At 37.8% G+C, this 15,904-nt stretch overlaps 1 protein-coding gene across 1 annotated transcript in view; it reads right to left on the bottom strand.

The window, feature by feature from the left end:
* The window catches only part of LOC128258958 (glucose transporter type 1), an 89,016-nt gene that overhangs the window by 39,619 nt on the left and 33,493 nt on the right, over window positions 1-15,904 (bottom strand). The window contains 1 exon segment of the mRNA XM_052991007.1: window positions 11,750-11,934. The gene's annotated coding sequence lies outside the window, so the exon portion shown is untranslated.

Here is a 15,904-nt window from a genome sequence, read left to right as displayed (position 1 = left end):
AAACGATTTATATCAGAAATAAGAAACTTCGACAAACAAACAATTTTGTGCGCTCTCCAAAAATGTATTTACATTGTACATTGTTTGTAGAAAAATTCGAAAGTAATAAATATTGCATTTAAAATTAAGCTTTTTATGTATGTATGTTTCCTTCCTAGAACTTTAAGTGGTTAATTTGATGTTTGAAGTTACGTGTTATGCCTATATATTTTTGAATTATTTATAGTTCTTTAAAAATTTCAAAAGTATATATCTACTATTTAACTTAGATCCCAATTATGGTTGTTTCAAATTGTTTTTTTTTATTTCTTAGGAAGTTTCTACAATTTATTAGTGCACCCTTTAAAAAGTGTATTCAAACAATAAAATATATGCTAGCAAACACAAGCCATTAATCCTATTTTATGGGGCAATCCCATTTTAGAACCGGCATATAGTTACCCCAGTGTTACCTAGAATAATATAATGATTGTTAGAAGCTAGTAAAAATTGATGAAAGCAGTAAAGAGAAACAAGTTTTCCATTAGAAAATATATTTAACATACGCCGTGTTGTTAATTACGTATACAACGTGAGAACAAAACGAACTTGGATTCTCAGCGGGCAAGGCGAGCGGCAAGTGAAAGCAAGGCTTACACTCGATTTCCACATAGACAAGGTAACGGCTCAAACCACCCACCACCCACACACCACCCCCTTTGGCTGGCACATTTATTATCGAGACAAGCTACTTAGTGTAATCGCATTTGTATCTGCAATTACACGACCGTCGGGCTTTTGATTGCGATTCGGTTTCGGAACGGATTCTGATTCTGATTCTGAATCGGATTTCGATTCCGATTCCGGTTCCCATTTCGATTTCGGTTTCGATTGCGGTCTGTTATCAGTTGAGCCAAGGGAAGTGGAGTGGAGTTGAGTGGGGCAGGTAAGACCTTAATGCCCCACGAGGGTGTTGCGGCAATTAGTGTGCGGGGTGTCAACTCTCAAGTGCCGATTAAATTGAAATCGAAATGGGGGTGGGGGAGGGGTGGGTTAAGTAACCAGTAGCGCGTGCCTCTGGAGTATTTGCAATTATGTGGATATTGATAGCGACGGCCGGTAACCAATAACCAGCATTAACCATTAGGGTAATCTTTACAATGCGTTTTGCGTTGTCCAAAAATTGGTTGGGTTATAATTTATTGCAGTTCTATTATTTTAGTATGGAAATACCACAAAATAATTGATATTTAAATAAATCACTACATACAGACATTTTTATTTTGTAATAAACTATGAATATTTAAAAATTTCAATTTTATCTGAAAAACTACGTCACTTAATATAGTAAACTTATTCTTTTTTTCTCATAAACCAAGAAGAACTTTTTTTAAATTGTCAAACTTATTGGTCTAAATTAAGTTTATATATTTTTTGGCTTGAAAAAAAGTTCGTTTTTTAACGAAGATATTTTCTTTATACGATGAACACTAAGTTTCTATGTAAAATGAAACAAGGAGATCATCATATAGTGGGCACTATCTTTTAGAAGTAGTTTCAAGTTATTCCCCCAATAAATCCATTTAATGTGTTAAGATAAAGCGCCATAGTTTAACGTTCTAGGTCACAAATTGTTGCTGGCGAGGATGCTGACTTTGAATCACTTTTGCTGCTCATTAATCTCAATTCGAAGGCTGCAAACGTTTCTTGGGGAAACTTGCGATTTTCCCACTCTTCGTCAGTGTGCGTGCGATTTTCCCAAGAACGAGAGTGTGTGTGTGTGTGCCTTTGCAATTATTTATGTTGTTCATTTGTTCAACGGCCACGACAGCTGAACAAAACAGAAAGGCGTAGGGAAGGGGGGGTGGGCATTGCAGAGGCGTATGAGCAATAAAAGACAACCATGTCGACGTCTTCTGTGCTTCCATCTTCTGGTGTTGGACGTGGCCGAAGGGAACATATCATTTACATGCCAGCCCAGCTGCACTGAGAGAAATTATTAGCTTGGAAAAATTTACGATTTTAATATCCCATTTGCTGACATCTAAATGTATGACATTGACCACACATTGCCCACTTTTGATAAAAGAAAAATAAATAAAAGAAATTCTTTTTAAAAAAAGGCAATTATTAGCGTACAACAAAATTTATTAAAAAATCATTTAATGTGTTTTTTAAGTTTAATTCAATATTCTTAAGTTTTATTAATCTTTGGTAAAGGGGATTAAACTTTATTTTTTTAAAGCAAAAATATTTTAAAAACTTTGAACTAAAGATATAAGTATAAGTATTTGGATATATAAAAAAATACACACAGAAAAATAAAGTTTTTTTTAAATTAAAGCAAAGACCGTGGATCTCTGCACTTTATGCTACCCATAATTAGTTTTTATTTTTTTTATAAGAATAGGAAACCTATGGTTTCAATTCCGACTGCCACCACCAAAACCATAAATTGAGACCAAAAACTCTTGTGAAATTTGTAAAGTTTTGAAAGTGTAGGCGGCAGAAGCACGGAGCACCACAATGACGCACCACCCACCAACCTCGTCCAACTACCCACCACCCACTTCTCCGCCCCCACTAAGGATGGGATGTAAAGTTTAACACATAAACTTAAGACAATTTGTGCGCGTATGGGTAAGGAATAAAGGCAAAAGGCAAATAATTTACAAGTTTCTACAGCCAAAAAGGGGGCGGGGGGTGGGGGGCGTAAAAAGGGGCGGGGATAGAGGATGGCCAGCGTTAACATGTGCGAAGGCAAATACAAATACAGCGAGCAACTTTGGCCGCTCTTGTAGTCTGCAACAACAATTCAGACTCCCACACACACAAACACACACACACACAAACAGCTTACGCACACACGAACAGCGGAAAATGTGTTACAGCAAAAGTGTAAAAATAAATAATTTAAAGTGTGTGTAAAGGACACGGCTGCGAAAAACATTGGGCGGCCATCGCCATAAAGCGCTGAGCGGAGGCGAAATCCAAGTTGGCGGAATGGCGGCGGTACACTCACACACTCTCCTATAAAGGACATTCGCACACGCATACAAGCTCAGAGGGAAAGCATGCAGCTATGGACAGTTGCCTGCTTACACAGCAAAAAAAAATCAAAACATTGAAGATTTCTGTAAAATTTTACTCTCTCTCTCTCTCTCTCTCTCTTGAAAATATGTAAGCAATAAATTTCCTACGCAATTTTAAGCTGTCATAATAAGTTGGTTTTTTTTTATTGACAATAATACCCCCCAAATTATTTCCTTGCCATTTTTTTAGTGTCCTGTATGTGCTTGCATTATATATTTTGTGGCACCTCTTCACCTCCCAAAGCTCCTCTTCTTCTCCCGCATTCTGCGTTCCGTAAACTTTTGCGCTCAATACCGCAGGAGCAATAACTACTACAACAACATCTGGAGAAAGGAGAAAAGGGAGAAGAAGAAGCAGCAGAAGCAGCTGCAGGTTGGCTTTGAAAGTGTTGCCCGCAATACAACAACCAAGGGGGAAAACAACATAAACCATATAGGGGGCAGAGTGAGAAAACTTATTATTATGTTGTCAGTAAAGCAACCAACAACAATGGTTGCCCATAAGAAGCAGGAGCAGCCGAGGAAATCTGAGGGAAAGCGGAGAAAGTGGGAAAGGGAAAAGGGAAAAGGGAAAGGAAAAGGAAAAAGGAAGAAAGGCGAACAAACAACAAAGAGGCCAACGCGTGCCCAAGGAAAAACAACGAAAAAGAAAGCTAAAATGAGGGCAGTGCAAAGAAATCAGAGGCAAAGGATCAGCAAGAGACATTTCAGGATAACCCAAAAATTAAAAAAAAAATCTCAGAAAGATTCCTTTGGTGGACAAAAAAAAGAATAGCTTGCACGAAAGCCCAGAACAGGAATGCAAGAACTCTCAGAAATATTTCGATTTAAGCAAAATATAGTAAACAATAAATTACTTTTAAAGTTAAATAACAACAGACATAAAAGAGTATTGTTAATATTGAATTATTATTTTTCTTTATGAAGAAAATATGCCTTTTAGGTATTATTTTGGACAAAACGAAATGTCATACTCAAATTTTATGTAGTAAGATACCATATTTGGTATTGAAAGCCTTCAAAGATTGCTTTTAAATGTAAAAAGTTCAATAAGGACCGATTTAAAAGAGTTTTGATGTTATTGAAATTCTTTGGGAAGAATAAGGTATTTATTTGTACAAAAAAGAACGTCTTAATCGAATTTAATGTTAATATATACCATCTTCGTTGTTAAGAGCATCGTAACAATTGCTTTTAAATGTTAATAAAAGGCTTTATATACACCCAAGATATAAAATCTCTATTATACACCATTAAAATAATAAATTGCAATCGAAAATAGCCACCCCAGTGATTAACTCCCCTCACAATCTGTCAGTTTTTCCCCAATATTCTCTCGATTCCCCTTTGTTTGCTCTCCCCCGATTCCTGGCATATGCTAATATCGGTTTCAATAAAACTATTTGCTCAACTACCTTTGAACACCTTTCGGTTGGCCACTCGTCCAATCATCGACTCTCTTGAAAATTTCTTTTTTCCGGCACTCCGCGCCACTGAGTTCCTTTCAGCCACCCCCCCATTTTTTCACCCACTCAACGACCCTCGGCGCAGTCATAATTCATTCCGAAAAATATCGAGCCAATATTTGTGCGTTGGCTTCTTTATTTCTTAAATTTTTTCTCTGCTCCTTTTTATTTCGCTTGGCCACACAAAAAGGTGCGGAAAATGCAGAGCATTTTTCATCATTTACCATTGAGACGGTTGTCCCCGGTTTTCCCCTTCCCCTCCCCCACACCTTCTTATCAATGTGGCCCCATTAAAGCGCTCAAATATGCGCATATATCTCGGCAATAATAATATCGAACAACTTTGGCTGAGGGAAATATATATATTAAATTATAGTTTTTGCTGCTGTCGCATGCCAAATATTTAATATTTATTTAATTATGGCGAGGACAAAGGCACGAGTTGCGCACAGAAAAATGCTGCGAATTATCTTCGCCGCAGAAAGGAATGCAAATAATAGCAATAAGTTACTTAATTAAATTTTTCACGTGCTGCAGGAGACAGACAGAGCATCTCTGTATAATTATTATTGAATTGTCTGGGGAAAATTTCAATTATGAAAACCAAATAGTTCAATTATGGTGGGAGCGAGGCAGCTTTTCATATTGTTAAATGACTTTCTTGCCGCCGCCGCTCGTTTCCATTCACGGGCGACTTAATTATAAAGGGATTTGCTAAGGCGTCGAAGTTAAGCGCGCCAGGAAGAGTACAATTAAATTAATTTGACATTTTCCATTTGACGAAATGGCGTACACAACAGCAATTACAGCGGCCACATCAACAACAACCGCAGTATCGAAACTAATCAAATCAAATTTCAATTATTGTCCAAGGGGCGTTATTTGCAAATGCAAATGTACAAATGTACCCCCATTTTTCCCGCCCATGCTGACGATCTCATTTCCAGCGCCACTGCCATTTCGCTTGATTACATGCATTTCATATGCGCCCGAAAGAAGGCTACACCATTCAATCACAATCAAATTTTATGCCCCTCACATGGGCACTGCCGAATAGAGAGCTTTCCCCGCAAACGAGTGCATACCGTACGGTTTCCGCTGCCAAAACACAACAACTATTTGCCGGAAAAAAAAACTTAAAGCCGGGCTAAGTCGAAACCTTAATGCTCTGATGACGGGGTTCGAAATGCGATACTCCTGGATGAATTTTTTTTGCTTGTTTTCCACTATAGTTGATGATTTAGTTTATTATTTTTCTTTAGCTATGTTTAGTTTTTGGATAATGAAGCAAACCCACGCAAAATGAAGAAGACACTCCAACATATATACATGTATTCATACCTTATTTTAAATAAAAAATTGTTAATTAAAGTCACTAAACTAAAATTAAGGTATGTATATAGAAGATTATTTTAACTATTTAAATATTAAAATTTGCATATATTCGTATCTAACATTTTTGTTTTTCTTTATCTATGTCCAGTTTCTCGACAAAGAAATCGAAAACTATGCAAAATTCAGAAGCGACTCCAAAAATATACATAAACATATTTGTACCAAAATTAAAGAAATTTGCTTTAACAATTTGAATTTTTTTAAATATATATATGTAACTTTCAAATATTTACTTTAATTCCGTATGCTTCCTTACCAAAGTATCAGCTACAAAAATTGTTTATAAAAGTCACTAAACCAATTATGAAATTATAAAAAATTTTATTTAAACCATTTAAATACTTAAATTTGTTTTTGCTTATCTATCAAATCCTTTAATTAATTTTGGCTTGTTCAAAGCTCAACATAACTTTGGTCAAACTTTTTGATTGAAAGACTGCTCTATATTCATAGCCATTACCTTTAAGAGACACAAATACCCCATTCCAATGATAGCATTTTAAAGCTCAAGTTTCCGCAACTTTCAATGAAGTCCCAATCTCGCTTGTAATGCCACTTCTTTCCGCTCTTTTTCCACACATTTCGAGTAATTCAATATTCTCGGTGCCCCCCTTAACGTTGTTATAAGGTAAAGAGCAATAAATGGTAGCAACAACGGTTGAGGCAACGACCAAATTGACAGTTTGCTAGCCAAGTCACTGCCTTTGCTGCTTTTGGTGCTCCTCCTCCTGCCCAGGCCGACTTTATTGCTAACTATTGTGCACAACGCGGCGTATACGTAATATTTGATTGCACCTGCGCTGCCTGTCGATAGAGTGAAATGGGCAGGTGAAAAAAGGACGTCGGGTGGGGTGTAAATCGCGATTCTCATTTACATAACAACGACTCTGAAACGAGTGTATTTGTAAGTGTATTGAGTGAGTGCAGTCAATTTGGCGTTTAAAAGCGTTAAATGTAACAAGCCAACTTTAAAACTACCAGCCTTATTCAGGCTTTCCCTACTTTTTTTTTCGCCAACCGCCACATCGCACATGCAATTTGGCTTGTTATTCGCTTGAGTTTTCATTTCGCAGCGACGCTGGCGTATAATTTACATTTTGCCTCGCTTCATGAGGTGCCATAATCATAAATTGACAACTTGAAATTTGCACAAGCACACAGAGAAACGCCCTCAAAGCCATTTCCTCCATTTCTTTCGGCCTGTCAGGCATTTTTCGGGGCATTGTATCTGCATTTTTAATGCACTTCTTCCACTGCCATTAAAGGGCAAAATGTATTCAACTTGCCCTCTAAATTATTCCACCCCTTCATGTCCATGTCCTGCCACTCGGAATCGGTTTTGTTGTTTCTGCAGAATTTGACAAGTTTTTGAAGTCGAAAAATGTTCTCCCTGCTTTTGTTAGAGGGCAACAAATTGGCGCGGCTTGTTTACATGCAAACCGAAACAAAAAAAGAAAAAAAACAAAAAAGAGCAAGAGAAAGAGAAAGAAAAGCTGGCAGGGAGAACAAATATGCAGCGTAATGAAAATTCATCGGCAACGGCAACAACAACGAAAACGAAAAGTGACGGAAAAGTTGCTGCGAAAGTTTTTGCATATTTGGCTGCAAGTTTTCGGGCAAGTTGAATTCGTCGAAAGTTAATTGAAAATGGCTTGCACTTAATTTAGATGAACTTTTGGCCACAATACGCCAACGGATACGCAGAGGGATACAAAATGCGAGCCACCAAGCTGTGTCCACAGACAAACGGCTAATGAAGTACAAGGAGACAATAAAAATGCAAATGTTTAAACGTAAGCCGCTCAAACACGAACGTTTCGACTGCAAAGACCGCAAAGCCCAAACAGAATACGAGGAAAATGCGACTGTCTCCGTTTGTGTGAAAATTAACACGCAATTTTCAGGCCGACAAGCGAAAGCGAAGCGAATAAAAATCAAAATAAAAATACAAATACAAATAAAAATAAAAACACAAGCGGCAAAAGGAAGAATGGACTCGCTTAAAGCCGAAAATCAAACAGCCAAAAGACAACACGCAAAACGATCGATAAAGCCGGCCAGATAAGAGAGGTCCTGTGCGAACCGAAGCAAGAGTTGGCATTTTCAGCTGTCCTGCGCCAAAAGCTGAAATGCTGCACCGAGAAAATAGGCTAACACCATTGATTCGGTACAAGTTTGTATAAAAAATGTCTTTCTAGACAAAATATTTGCATTTTTAAAATTATAAAACATGTCTATATATTGTAATATATGTTAGATTTTAACAAAAAAGGTATTGCTTTATATAAAATACAAATACTTATTTTTTCTTAAAATATATTTTTATGATGAAAAGGAAATACTTTGCGACACTGTAAGTCTAATGCTATTGTTATTATTACATTTTTTGATTGATACAAAATTTGAAAAATTTTGAATCATTGTGAATCAGTTTAAAATGTGTATTAATAATTTTTTAAATACATTTTTTTCCTTGCAACACTGTGAGTTTCCTGCGCTTGCATTTTTCATGGACTTTAAGTGATTAAAATGATAGTACATATCTAAGCATAATTATTATTGATACTATGGTTATTGGACCTTCAGAATTTTTTCCTCTGTGTAGTTACCTCTGCCTCCCGTTCTTCTTCCCCAACCTCTTCCCTTCTATCTATCTCTGTGTGTGTGGCACACTTTAAAGCATTAGTTGGACTTTTTATGGCCCTGGCATTAGGCGCTTAAGACGTTCAAGCCAAAAGGATAACAACAACGGTCGGCAGACGACAAGCGACAAACGGACAGAAGACAGTTCACAGGACACAAAGAAGAAGGAAAAGAAGGAGAAGACGAGAAAGAAGGAGAACGGCATATAAAAGCAAAGAGGCTAAGTGACAACTAAACTTAATGGCACTTCAACAACAGCATGAAGCAATGGACGCAGAAGAGCCACCAAACCGAGAACAGGGGTGCAGTACGGTGTAGAGGGGCGGTGGGGGGCTAAAGGGGCGGGGCAGGGGCCTCAACGGACATTAGCCTCATTGAATTGAATGACAAAACAAACGACGGCCAGCGTGGCAAAGGCAAGGCGAACGAGAAGGACACGGCGATGTTGTGGATAAGGATAAGCAGTGCACAAACACGGACAGAAAAAAACAACAATATAAATTCGGCATTACTAATTTTTTAAATTTCTATTCTAAAGTCAAATACTTAAAAAAATCTGTATATCAAATAAAACTACCCTCAAACAAAAAACAATAAAATAGTTATTTCTTTAAAACAATTAAAATTTGTTCTGCTGTAAAATGTACAAAAGTCAAATAATACACAAAATATACAATTAAACAAATATGTTATTGAGAAAGCTTACCTGAACAACAGTTGATATAAGGAAACACCACTTATACAAAAAACTATTTTTTGGTAAAAAAAATCATTTTTTTTTGGCATAGAAAAACAAATAACGAACCAAATATGGATTGTTATACCTCGATAGGCTCGTTTTAAAATTCCCAAACTTTTTGCATTCAAACTTTTTGATTAATATTTAAGTCGAATTTTCGCAAAAATTGGTGATGTAACCCCTTATAAAAAAAGCGAGAATTGGCGATTTATTAAATTTTCCCGAATAAGCCGGAAAGTGATAAGAAAAGATTGCTCAGATCGTCCGCTATATAAAACACTTTTCCTTTCAGCTATGGATGCTTATTTTGCAAAATTCAGCAAAAAACAGTCTTATTTTGGAGAAAATTTTTGCAGTTAAACTTTTTCTCTCAGTGCACTCATACACAGCAGTGGCAATGGCAATAAGCGTGCTAATACAACAACAACAACGATGAGCAACGACAGCGATGAAAATGTTGTATCAGGACAGCATTAAGATAAACCCAGCAACAGCATCAGGGCATAAATAACGCAGATCTGGGCGGGAATAGCAGAAAGGGAAAGCAAAGTGGATGACGAACTCGGTGATTCTCTGGGATCCTTGGCTAAAAGATATTATAGATAAGAGAAGGAGCGCCAAATTGGTAAGGTATTTCTCAAAGGGAGGATAACACGAGATAATCTGGGCAAGCTACATGAAAAGGAAATCCTTTTCATCGGCAAAAAAAAATAGCTCGCTGCAAATTGTGTTGTGGAAACAGGTAGTAAACCATAATTAATTTGTTTTTAAAATCAAACAGCATTAACTTTGTTAAATTACAAACAAAAACATTTAAGCCCATTACCAAACATTTAGTATTTGTTATTTTAAAACAACAATGCGATAAAAGTTCATTACAAGTAATCAATATTGTTAAATATTTTGAGTAAATGGGACTAAAGGTAAATTGTTTAAATTTATTTTTGAGAATTAATAATATAGAATGCATTTTATTAAGCCATTTTTCAAAAACCTTGTAAAGAAAGCTTTGTAGACCTTTTCTATCCTTTAGTTATTTTAATTTAAGGTAATCCAAAATGGAATCCTTTAAAACTTATCCTCCCGCAGTCATTACCGACCTCTAAAATACATTGAGTGAGGTTCGAGAGTGACCCAAAAAACATACCCTCTTTTGCCCCCCATCCTCGTGAGCTCTTCAAATGTGTGAAAATAGTGGACAACTTTCCAACCGCCTGTCCCACTCCCACTATCTCCCCCCTCTCCATCGCACCCATTAGCAAACCATTGGCCTGTGTGGGTGGCCATTCTTTTGGCCGCTGCCATTTTGTTGCCATTGTTGCCGGACAATTTCCGCTTCCGGCGCGTGAACGCAGCCAAAGAAAAAGCGAATCGCGAAGCGAACTCAACTGAACTGAACTGAACTGAAGTGAAGAAGCGAAGCTATGTCGCATATTGGTTTATGCATGAGCCTGTGCCTAAGCGACAATGGGCCACGCCCCCTCGAAGGCTGTGAGCAGTGAACACTTCATTTGTCAAGCTTAGTTTTGCCAAAAGAGTAGACGAAGCTGAAGTAGAAGTGGATTTTCAGCCTGCACTGCGGATACACACTTTAAACTTAGATTATCCTTCTTATATGTGTGTATTATACAATAATATTAAACTTAATATATTTTTGGTTTAAAAGGCTAGTTCCTCTTATATATGGCAATGATATATACATATAGAAAATGATGATAAAGTCGATGAACTCGTTCAAAAATTCGCAACACTTTTGCATTAAAACTTATAAAATTTTCTTATGACCAAATTTTTGAAAAAATTATGTTTTAACCCCTTATGAAAACTGAGAAAATTGGTCAAATTTTTTATTATTTAAATGAGCTAGAAATTAATGAACTAAGTTCACTAAGGCCGTGGGCTGTCTTAAACACTGCGATTCTTAGGAGTGAGTCCCCATTTTACCATTATTCAACCAAAAATCACTTGAATAATTTGAACAAATTCCTATTGCTGATTTTCCATCTATTTTGATAATAATCAAAATCGTATTCTTCAAGTATTTGAATAACATTAATAATTATTTTCATGCTAATAAACCATAAAATAATTATGTAATCTAGATGTTCTATGCAAAGTCTTAGAACCTTAAAACAGTTGAAGCTTTACTCTTGTTATAAAAGGACAATTTGATTGAAAATCCAATAAACAAATTGGGAGTTTTAAAATCTTAAAAATTATAATAATTTGCCATGAATGCACATTAGTCAATCTATTTTATTTCATAGGCTTTTTTTCTTTTTTAAGACGCTTGTATTATTTTTATTTCACTTAATAGACATTTTAGAATGCTTGAATTTCTCAGTGCGCATTTAAATTCAAACTGAACTAAGGCAAACTGAGAACTGAAAACCGAAAACTGCCAAAAAGGGAACGTATTTCTCAAATGCACTTACCGAAACTGCATTAATTATTCAGCAGCCATGGCTGAGGACTGGCCCGTCCGTGTCCCGTTCTGTTCTGGATCTGGTGTTCGTCCCGTTTCGTCCTGGATCCGGGGAAGTCCTGGCCTGGTCAGCGGTTTGGGCCGAAAGTCGACAAGTTGAGCAGTTGAGCTGAGGCTGGGCAAGCCGATGCATGCCTGCAAAAGAGAGGGAAAAGTGGCATAAATATTAAATGCAAAATAGCACAAGAGTTGAAGCTGAGAAATCCCCAACTGCCAGCAGGGATTTCGCCTCTAGCAATTCGCTCGCCGTTGCCCCGCACTTTGCTAAATATTTTACTAAATTATGACGTCTTTTTCTATTTTATTTTTCGTTTTTATTTTTTTTTTTGTATAAATAAATCAAATAAAATATGCGCGCGTTCACGCTGAAAGCTGAGGCCAAGACAGTGGCGTCGGGGAAAAGGGGCAAGGAGGTAAAATGGGGTAAAGGGGGTTAGATCCTTTATGACCTGGTTTTTTGGTCATAACAATATTGCCAACCGAAGCGTGGAGCAGCGCACACAATTACCGTGGACAACTCAGTTCTGCCCCCGCCCAGCACCACTGGGCAGGGGCGTGGTCCGACCCCCATTTTCTTTGAGTGTATGTGTGCTGACGTCATTGCTGCACTCGCACAATTACCATTGCAACAACAGCAAAAGACGAGGACGACGTGACCTGGCGACGGTCACTTGGGCTTCACTTTAACTATGAGTGGTATACTATATATGTGTGTACAAAACTGGGCGTGGGTGGGCTACTGGGCTAGTGGGCGTGGCACCTGCCAAGGTTAATCAGCTGCTCGTCTGCCCATTTTAATTGGCCTGCTGCCCGGCGTCGCCTTTAAGTGAGTTATAAAATTCGAAACTATTTCGACAAGCATCTCCCTTGATGTGCTTTAAATTTGAGCAGCAGCTCGTAAAGCTCGGCCAAATGGAATAGGAGATGAGCTGCTGAATTTAGAGGAGTACAAAGTGTAGTGATAAAGCAGGAAATGTTCCCACACTGAAGGCATCCAACGGATCCACCTAGTTATCCGGAATTGATGGACAGGGCAGGCGATTAAAAGTGCCCCCAAGAGCCCTTAAATGCACAGTAGAAAATTGTCATAAATAAAAGCCAATCAATATTAATTAATTTATGGTTATCTAGCTCAGAAGCACTTGAAGCACTAAAATATATGAACAGACCCACAAAGAATTATATGTTTATAAATATTTATATTTCAGATGAGGGGTTTGAATACTAATTTAACACTTTTTTACTTTATGTAAAAAGTGTTGAGTATTCTCTTGGATTTTAATCAATCTTTAAAAACCCATCGAGTTTTCTTTTGCATTACAGTTTATCTCCGAATTAAAAATTTTGCATTTGTAAGTAAGTACATAAGCCGCTGATTTTTAAGCCGTGTTTGAAAGGCTTATTGTTGGCTTTAAGAACTATAATATTGAGCTCCCATAAGCTTCCATAAATCCTCGAAAATCTATCGAATTTTCTTTTGGATTACAGTTAATACCCCGAAAACAAAATATTGCGTTTGTAAAAAAGTAAATAAACTTCTAAAACTAACCTTAATTCCCGGAAATAATTGTTTCACTGAGTGCTCAGCATATTTAAAGAATCCTCTTTGTAGCATTACTCCCGGCCAAGATGAATGAGCATTTAATTTGGCATTTCCCCCGCGTATATATCTTTTGCCCCGAATTCACCCGCTGGCCACATCTGAAATCCATTCTAGGACCGTGATTACACTCTATCGCCTGCTTAAGCGCCTTTTTATTTAACTATATAAAACTGCAGCGCATCAGAAATTAGAGAAGCGAACGCCAGCGGCGAAAATAAACAAGCGAACGTGTTGAGTGGGTGGCGAAATGGGGCGGGGTTCAAAGTTCAAAGGGGCGAGGGTGGCGATGGGCGGTGGGAGGTGACAGAGAGTCACAGCGTGATAACGCTTTGTAAATACTTTTGCTGCACTTTGCTGCTTGCACTGCTGTTGATTTTTCTAGCTTTATTTTTTTGTCGCTTCCTTTGGCTTTTGCCATCGCAAATTTTTATCTCCATTTGCGAGCTGCGCTTTTCCATTTTCCACCACTCGCATCGGGCAGCGGGCAGGGGGGTTGGCAAAATCACAGAGACAAGGCTGCGCTTTTGTTTTTCCAGCGCGAAAAAGGATATTATTAAGCGTGGATGTCAGCGGCGTTATCGCCAGGGCAGCTCTAAGTGCAGGACACCAAATAAAAGGACGAAAAAAAATGGGAAAACAGTCGGACAGACAAACAGACAGTCGAAAAGAAAAGGAAACGAAACGAAACGAAACGAAAAGAAAGGAGCAAGAGACAGATCCTGCAAATGCGATGTGTTACGAAAGCTTTTTACCAAATTAAATATTAAAAGCGTGTGCACTTATGCAACTTTAATGCAATTTGGCCAAAGTAAACGCCGCGTCAAGAAATGGCCTCTGACCGGGCCCCCACAGCGTATACTTAATTTGCGCCAATTTCCTCGCCGTCCATAAAAAAGGATTAATGCACTCGAAAGGCAGGGCCGTGCTAAGAGACCATTTACCTGAAAGCCAAATGAAGCCGCAATAACAACGACAATTACCACAGAAATTAGAACTGAAAGGTGAAGACTCATGGATGCTCTTTACAATAATATAAAATTTCGATGGTCGTTGCATACTAGCTGCTTAGTACAAATCCTTAATTTATATTTTAATAATATTTCCTAAATGTGTTGTCAGAAAAGTGACCCAAAACCTTCTGTTTTTATTCCATTTTCCAAAAATGTCTTAGCAGATTAGTCTCCTAAAACCTGGACTTCTAAGCCCATAACTTTTCTTACAGATATTGCATTTTAAAATTATACCTTTTAAGGTCTGTGGCTTAAAATCTACGAAACTGCATTGATATTTTATAATTTTAGATTGTAATTTTGGGTCGATCTTCTTAAAATAAAACAGCACTTTTAAAAATATATATTTTAATATTTTAGACCCGCTTCTACGTATTTATGGTAAATTAACTGAAACTGATTAAAACTTACTAAGTTTACCTTTGAAACGATAACAAATTCGTAGGCCTTTAGAATTGTTAGAACTGTTTGATGTTTTTCTGAAAATCATGTACTACCCCCGGGAAGAGCATAATAAAAGCCACGGAAAGCAAGAGCCAATAAAGCGAGAGTCACCTTAATTTACAGTCCACAGGCAGGAACAGTGGTTGAGGTAAGTTTATGCCGCGCGAAGGACATGAAAAATTCATCAGTCCGCCACTGCAAATGCCGAAATGTCACATGGCATACGGCATAGGCAGGATTCGAGCCTCATTTGTTGCTTTTTTGGTAGTACCTGTTTGCTGTTGCACTGCAACTTAAATCACATCCTTCCCGCTACAGCAGAACATGTGACTTTCGGTCAGACACTGCACCAGTGTAAGGGAACTTACAGGGGGGGGGGGGGGGGCGGCGGTAAAAGGGGTGACAGGATGTATAAGCATGTATCTGCATGCCACTTGCACTCTGCTACTTTCTTGGCATTTTACGTGCCCTGCCGCTGAACCTACCCATTTTCCCCCTTGACCCCCTTTTGCCGGGGGAAATTCCCCTGGCCATTTCTCATCGCCAGAAACAAAGTCGCGCGTGGTTTCTTTCCTTCCGCTTTTCCCTACTCCCATGACTACATTTTACTGCATGACAATTTATTGAGTTCCCCTTGTTTTCCATTGTCTTTTTCGGGGTTTTCCCTCCCCTCTCCTTATTTTTCTGGATGGTAACTGGTTATTTTGCCTGTTTTGGCTGGTTGTAAATTTTTATTGTTCCCCTTGTTTTTCCACCAGATACTATTTTATTTGCCAAGCGGTGTGGCTTTTTTGGCTGTTTTCGTAACGAGAGATCTTGCCCCAGTATCAGCCACAAAGTATGCTACAAAATGCACTTAAAGATGCAATTTTTTCTCTTGTGGTAGTGATTTAGTATGTTTTTCAATGATATCTACGCCTAATTTCTTTCTAAAATGGTTTGCACACTATTCAGATTTTTAAGCAAAAGTTGTTTACACAAAGTTGCTATACTTAATATATATCCAAATATTATGTACCTTACAAATTGCGGGGCATCTTTGAGTCTA

Source organism: Drosophila gunungcola (assembly GCF_025200985.1).
Source record: "Drosophila gunungcola strain Sukarami chromosome 3L unlocalized genomic scaffold, Dgunungcola_SK_2 000005F, whole genome shotgun sequence".
NCBI classification, from domain to species: domain Eukaryota; kingdom Metazoa; phylum Arthropoda; class Insecta; order Diptera; family Drosophilidae; genus Drosophila; species Drosophila gunungcola.
This window is presented reverse-complemented; position numbering and strand designations above follow the sequence as displayed.